General features: G+C 48.2%; 1 long non-coding RNA gene across 1 annotated transcript in view; it reads left to right on the forward strand.

The window, feature by feature from the left end:
* Nucleotides 1-7500, forward strand: part of LOC135102083 (uncharacterized) — a 187293-nt gene that overhangs the window by 66330 nt on the left and 113463 nt on the right. Inside the window, exon 3 of the long non-coding RNA XR_010269517.1 lies at nucleotides 2563-2594. This is a non-coding gene — a long non-coding RNA (uncharacterized LOC135102083). The remainder of the gene's footprint in view (nucleotides 1-2562; nucleotides 2595-7500) is intronic.

Genomic DNA, 7500 nt, shown 5'->3' on the forward strand with positions numbered 1-7500 from the left:
CACTGGCCTCTCCATCTCACGTATTAACACAAAGTCAAAACAGCGCTGCTGATCATGTAAGAGAATTGAACCAAGTACCAAGTCGACGTGGAAAACGAAATTGATGAGGGGAAAAAAAGGGAACCCAAGCATTTTAATGAGGCGGCTATTAGGTGAAGCACCACGATTTACTGGATGGCGGCGGGACTCCAACCGGCTTCTGCTGCAGGAATCAGGGCCACGGTATTAATGCATTGCCGTAATCAGTGTTTGGCATGTTTGTGGCGCTGCTCACTGAGACGAGGTGTGCGTGTGGGGAGGGAGGTGATGAACTGTAGTGTCTGTAGCAGCGGCGCAGAAGGGAGAGGAGTAATAGGAGAAATAGAAGAAGGTGGTGGTGGTGGTGGTGGTGGTGGTGGTGCAGTCCTTGCCTCTGCTGGGTTAGAACGACTTAGGTGCGGTGGACTCCGTGGGCAGCGGTGCATGGCTCGTTTGTCAACCTTGGGGCGCTGCCAGGTGCGGCCTTCACTGTCCCGCGCCTCCAGAACAGCACAGGCCATACTGTATAATCACCTTTCAACAGGGGCAGAAATTTTCTTCCTTGTGTTTATACATTTACGAGATGCCCCCCGTCTCCCGCTGGCTGGCTGAGGATGATCGCTGATACATCGCATAAACCAGTATTTTTTCTTATGTGGAGGGGGAAGGGAGCAGCGAGTGACCAATTACGTTGCAGGATCCAGATTAACGTGTCTTCATTTGCATACAAGTGTTCATCAGAGCCATTCGTGTTCCCTCAGCGACTAAATCACCATTACCTTTGTTCAATCTGGTCCCTTTAGCTTCTTGGCCTTATATGAAATGAAAACTTACAGTAAAGAGCAAATAAAAATAAGTGAATCAAAGTTTGCCGTCAGGATGGCTTATGCCTTGGCATTGAATTGCTGAGGTAGCAAGAAAAGGAGGGAGGACTGGATTAGGCTGGCCAAGGTACAGTAAGTGGTGGTCCGGGTCAAGGTCTGGCAGAAGTGGAATTAAGCCTGGCATGAGACACTGAGTACTGTCTAGGAGCAGAGATAAGCCACGCAACTGAGAGCCAGGGACCGGGAGAACATGCCAGGGCTAGTGAAGGCCTGTCAGGGATAGTGAGAGTGTACATATTTATGTCCGAGATTGTTAAAAATGGGCGGGTGCCAGGGTATGGCCGGTACTCAGAAACGCTTTGCTTTCTCATCACTGCTATTTTCAAAGACTAAAGAGATGATCAATTGGATTCTCAAGAGTGTTTCTCCTATTAATAATGTAGAAATTTTGTTAATCTGTTACTAGAATAATAATAATAATAATAATAATAATAATAATAATAATAATAATAATAATAATAATAATAATAAAAATAATCCTTAAAAACCTGTATACCTTCAACTAGATAGTTTTGAAGAAAGTACAGGTATGGCGCAGAAGTGTTTCAGAATACGGTCCTAAGTAAGATCTGGTAGGAAACCTCGTGAGCTGCAGTTGGACTAGCCTGGAGCTCAGCGGGCCGGCCAGTCAGTGCATGCCGTCACCACCACTGTATTTTTCCAGGCCCTCCGATACCACAGATAAGGAAGATTTCTGGCCCAAGTGACCTCCTGTAGAGTGATGAGTCCTGATTACTCGGCCATTACTGCAGCGCCACTCCCCCATTACTAACCCTGCGCCGGTGATCAAGTGCGTATCTTATCGGGGAAAATCTTTGATCGCTTCGCCATCCATCTTGCCATCGGCCTCGCAAAAAACTCTTCATGGACATCATCAATCCATGACGCGGCAGCTGATGAAATGAGAGCCACAGAGAGCCGCCGGAAGGGAGGACGCTTGGCTGGTGGGAGTCGCTGCTGCTCCACAAGGGCGTGCTTATGAGTGGGATGGAGAACAAGGAGGAACATCGAGGCCTGTAGTGGTGAGGCGTAGGTGTCATGGAAGGCTTCTGTTGGCGGCTTGAGTGTGCTGGTCTTGTCTTTAAAACAACATCCACTCCAGCAGACTGTGATACCTCGAGGAAGAGAGAGAGAGAGAGAGAGAGAGAGAGAGAGAGAGAGAGAGAGAGAGAGAGAGAGAGAGAGAGAGAGAGAGAGAGAGAGAGAGAGAGAGAGAGAGAGAGAGGCTAACTGCACGTTGCACAGATGACGGGCGCATTGTAGATTAGCATGCACTGAGAAAAGGTTGTGGGCGAGAGGCGGTGGTGGTGGTGGTTGTGGTGGCGGTGATGAAAGCGGATATATTGTTATTGTAGGAAGAAAAGTTACATCACACCACCACCACCACCACCACCACCACCACCACCACCACCATCACCACCATTACTTTTGCCGTCATCATTCTCAGATAAATTTCAACTTCATATTTCAATTAACTTTTCTTACTGTAGCAATTAGTGATAGATGTTGAAGACGTCTCGCCACGCACCGTATAATTAGAGGAATTAATTGTATATCTCACGCTTTTTCTTCCCCAGAGATGTAAGCGTATTAGCGCATTTCGTTCTAACGTGAAGGAATGTTTTGAGTGACGAGTTTTTCCTTCCTCTTTCTGTCGCAGGTAAGCGGAGGCAGCGCGGCGTGTGACTGACGGTGAGTGGTGAGTGTTACTAGCTTTGGTAGGACGAGAGAGAGAGAGAGAGAGAGAGAGAGAGAGAGAGAGAGAGAGAGAGAGAGAGAGAGAGAGAGAGAGAGAGAGAGAGTCCTCGCCACTAAATTAGAACGTGGAAGGACAGTAGAAGTCTCTCTCTCTCTCTCTCTCTCTCTCTCTCTCTCTCTCTCTCTCTCTCTCTCTCTCTCTCTCTCTCTCTCTCTCCTGTCCCGCCAATCTCCTTGACACCTGAAATGGAAAAAAAAATTTCTTATACTAACCACAAAATTAAGTCTAAATACCACACACACACACACACACACACACACACACACACACACACACACACACACACACACACACACACACACACACACACACACACACACACACACACACACACACACACACACACACTGACAACGTAGATAGATAACATCAGACAAATCTTAACCTCTGCTGTCATTTTCCTTTCATCAACCAGCCTCCTCATGTTGCACGGCTGATCGCATCCCGCAGTCCGCCGGTGCTTCCCTCCTGCTCTGTGTGATTGCTGCCTGTATTAATTGCTACTCCAGTCACATTACATGAAACCTGAGTCTCTCTTATCGCTCCCATTAGAAGCAGCGTTGTTCCTAACAGGGAGGCGAAGGAGTTTTAACGATAGATTTTTATCGGTATTATTCGTCATTACTGTCCTAGGTGATTTGGGATGGAGAGGGAAACATACAGAGAGAGAGAGAGAGAGAGAGAGAGAGAGAGAGAGAGAGAGAGAGAGAGAGAGAGAGAGGCTGTTCTATTGTCCTCACACGGTCTGCTTTAGTAGCGAGGACGTCTCTCTCTCTCTCTCTCTCTCTCTCTCTCTCTCTCTCTCTCTCTCTCTCTCTCTCTCTCTCTCTCTCTCTCTCAAGCTCCTCCTCAGTCTCCTGCCTCGGTATTCTTAATAGGATGTAACTTAAGTAGATCTTATTTTCAAGCTTTTTTTGCGAAGCTTGTGTTCTTGTATGCAAGGAAGCCCCGGAGCACATGGCGGGAGGAACGAGGAGGAGGAGAAAAAGGGGGCGACTATCATAGGTTTCGTCTGTCATTAATCTATTGCTTGTCTTTTTCTCCCTCTTTTTTCCTCTCATCGCTTCATTTCCAAGCACTGGCTGGTGATTAGAGGCCGAGATGTGGTCCTTTCCTCGAACCATGAGCCCATTCGTCTTCTCAGTCCGAAGTCACAATTCTTCTGCTCGCTGAGGCATTCGCTTTCGGGACTGTGATGTACTTGATAACTCTTAATTCTTTAATCTACTTTCTCATTCTCAGTAAGCGAGGCACTTCTGGGCACGTCACTAGCAATGTGAATCACTGGGGCACCTTTCTGACGGTAGACTTGGCTGCACACTTTAAATCGCTGCCTTGTAATTAATGCTTGTATGATTCGCCGTGAAACTGGTCCACGTCAGATTGCAATTCCTTGATAATACGCAACACGTGTGCTACGCTTGGCTGGCACCTGAGAGGCTAGCGGCTGGAATATGATAAAAAATATATAAAAAAAGTAAACGGCTATTAACGTTCTGTATTTATTATTCGGGACGCCTAAGTAGTTTCTGCTCTGCATTCTGTCGGCGGCTACCGGATGAGCCTGGGGTGTTGGGCTGAGCAGTGGCCGTGGAATTTACGAGGAGGCCGTGTCTGGACCATTGGATGATGCCTGCCTGCCCTGGTGCCGCTACGCCGTACTTTACACGGCTAGATTCTTGTATTAGGTTACCGCTTCGATCCTTAGTTTCACACTCCATTTTTTCTAATTTATTATTATTTTTTTAATGCAAGGAAGTTTTTTTCTGCAATGGAATGGTGTTATTTCTGGCTAGGGGGCAACATAAAAAAAAAGTCATTGAAAATACAAGCCTCAAAAGAGAAGTGCCCAGAAAGGATACCCAAAATTACGAAAAGTGTCTTGAAACCACCATGTTAGGCAAATTATTGTAATATTCTTGTAATAATTCAGCGTGAGACGGGGGAGTGGTGGGCGAGGTAGTGGCGGGGGTGAGTGTAATATGAGGATGGATTTTAGCGTCACACTTCGCGGTGGTCGTTAGCAGCACTGCGTTTGATTGTGTGAGGTTCCGCCTGGCTGCGTCATCACTTGCAAAGGCTACTCCCCCTCTCCCTCTTTCCTGTTCTTTTCTCTCCCTGGCCTTACTACTGAAGCAGGATGATGGTTTGGCGAGCACACAGGAACGTGGCAACACACCCCCCTCACCCCCCAACACTCACAGAGACTTCCCCCACAAACACAGACAGCCTGTACATGAACGTAGAAGAATATGTGCATAGATAAGATTTCACACATGACAGCAGTTAACAAGACCATCAGCAAATTCATCCCGAGGACACGCGCACCTTGAAAATGCATTAATTAAATTCCACACTGAGGTGCAACACGGCACGTATTCCCACCGCCGCACCTGTCCCTCGCTACCTGGGGACTTTGAGGTGGGTTTTCTGGGCTGGGGAGAGGATCTTTGAGGGACGGGGGAGTGAGGGATAGAAGGGGTACTTGTATATTTTAAGGGATGGATGAGGAGGGGGAGTTAACGTCTCTCTCTCTCTCTCTCTCTCTCTCTCTCTCTCTCTCTCTCTCTCTCTCTCTCTCTCTCTCTCTCTCTCTCTCTCTCTCTCTCTCTCTCTCTCTCTGTCATGTCCAGCGTGATAGAGTCATTCCATCTTTTGGTCGTGTTAATTTCACACTGCATTCTCATTTGTTCATCTTTCCAGCGTAAGAACTCTCTCTCTCTCTCTCTCTCTCTCTCTCTCTCTCTCTCTCTCTCTCTCTCTCTCTCTCTCTCGCTCTCGCTCGCTCGCTCGCTCGCTCTTGCTCTTCCTCTCTCTCTCTCTCTCATCTATAAATAAAACCACGAGAAGCCTGAGGGAGTGGCCAGAAAAACGAAGGCGTGGTCGAGGCTCCTGTACTGGCGGGGGACTGAAGGCAATTGGGTCACTGATAACACTCGCCTCACCTGCGATAGAAAACGGAGCACTGGGTCAGGTGTGAGGGTCAGGCACCTTTTACTTGGTTACGTTTAAATGCTTTTGGTGATGATACAAAGAGGATGATGGTGATTGGTTGCTTGGGAGCTTTTAGATCAGTTTGGCTTGATTTGAGGAAGTGGATGTTAGGTTTAGCTCTTCTCTCTCTTTTTCTTTTGGTTAGGTCAGGTTAGATTTTGTGAGGTGTATGTTAGCTTTGGTTCGTCTGTCTCTTGTGTTGGTGTGGTGTTTGATTACTGGTGTTGCTCGGAGGTGTGTTTGCTGTTCTGTTAAATGATATTGCTTTAGCCAAACTAGGTCCTTGTGTGTCTGTGTGTGTGTGTGTGTGTGTGTGTGTGTGTGTGTGTGTAAAGGAAACACACACACACACACACACACACACACACACACACACACACACACACACACACACACACACACACACACACACACACACACACACACACACACACACACACACACACACACACACTACTAGTAGACCGCATGACACGGGAGTAATAACAATAATATAATGTCTTACTTACGATGAAGATAACTTGGGGGCGAGAAGATCTCCATTTAGATATTTCAGATAGGCGGCGAGATGATTATAAACATTATATTGCTTCATCTGGCTGGCGGTCGTGCGTAGTGGAGTCATCTTATACGGCTCCTCCTCCTCCTCCTCCTCCTCCTCCTCCTCCTCCTCCTCCTCCTCCTCCTCCTCCTCCTCCTCCTCCTCCTCCTCCTCCTCCTCCTCCTCCTTCTCCTCCTTCTCCGCTCCCTCCTCCTCCTCCCCCTCCTCATGTGTCCTTAGAGTTGTCACATCTCGCATCCTACAACAGTATTTCATCCCCAGCCTGACTCTCTCTCTCTCTCTCTCTCTCTCTCTCTCTCTCTCTCTCTCTCTCTCTCTCTCTCTCTCTCTCTCTCTCTCTCTCTCTCTCTCTCTCTCTCTCTCTCTCTCTCTCTCTCTCTCTCTCTCTCTCTCTCTCTCTCTCTCTCTCTCTCTCTCTCTCTCTCTCTCTCTCTCTCTCTCTCTCTCTCTCTCTCTCTCTCTCTCTCTCTCTCTCTCTCTCTCTCTCTCTCTCTCTCTCTCTCTCTGTGTGTGTGTGTGTGTGTGTGTGTGTGTGTGTGTGTGTGTGTGTGTGTGTGTCAGGGGTCGCGATACCCGCTGAGCTGCGAACTCTGACGTGAGGTAGGAGTGAATAGTAAACGAGGCGCCTCTCCAGGTGAGGAGTGGCCAGGTGGGAAGGCTCCGTGTATTGCTGTAGTGAGGGTCTGAGAGGGGAGTGGTGAGGTTGTAAGAGGAAGGAAGGAGGGAGAGGACTGGTTGGGGAGGGGAGTGGCTAGGGTTTAAGAATGAGGAAGACGTGAGGGAAGTGTCACTGTGAGGCTGTAGTGAGGTACTGAATGTTCAGGAAGGATGGTGTTGGAGGTTGCAATGTATGGTTCAACAGTGACACATTTCGTAAGGATGTGGAATTGCTTTGGTAAATAGCAGCGTTCTCACGAGGTTGTTTTTACATACGTGTATAGTAATAACGTATATATGTGACCATGCATATATATGAATGTGCTTATGGAAAGTTTTGTCTGCAAGTGCGAGGACGAGTCAAGAATTTTAATTAAAGGTGGCTTGCTGTCTGTCTGTCTGTCTGTCTGTCTGTCTGTCTGTCTGTCTGTCTGTCTGTCTGTCTGTCTGTCTGTCTGTCTGCCTGCCTGCCTGCCTGCCTGCCTGCCTGCCTGCCTGCCTGCCTGCCTGCCTGCCTGCCTGCCTGCCTGTCTTTCTGTCTGTCTGGCTGGCTGGCTGGCTGGCTGGCTGGCTGTCTGTCTGGTTGGTTGGCGGCCTGGCTGTCTGGCTGGCAGGCAGGCAGGCAG

Source organism: Scylla paramamosain, chromosome 7 (genome assembly GCF_035594125.1).
Source record: "Scylla paramamosain isolate STU-SP2022 chromosome 7, ASM3559412v1, whole genome shotgun sequence".
In the NCBI taxonomy this organism is placed as follows: Eukaryota; Metazoa; Arthropoda; class Malacostraca; order Decapoda; family Portunidae; genus Scylla; species Scylla paramamosain.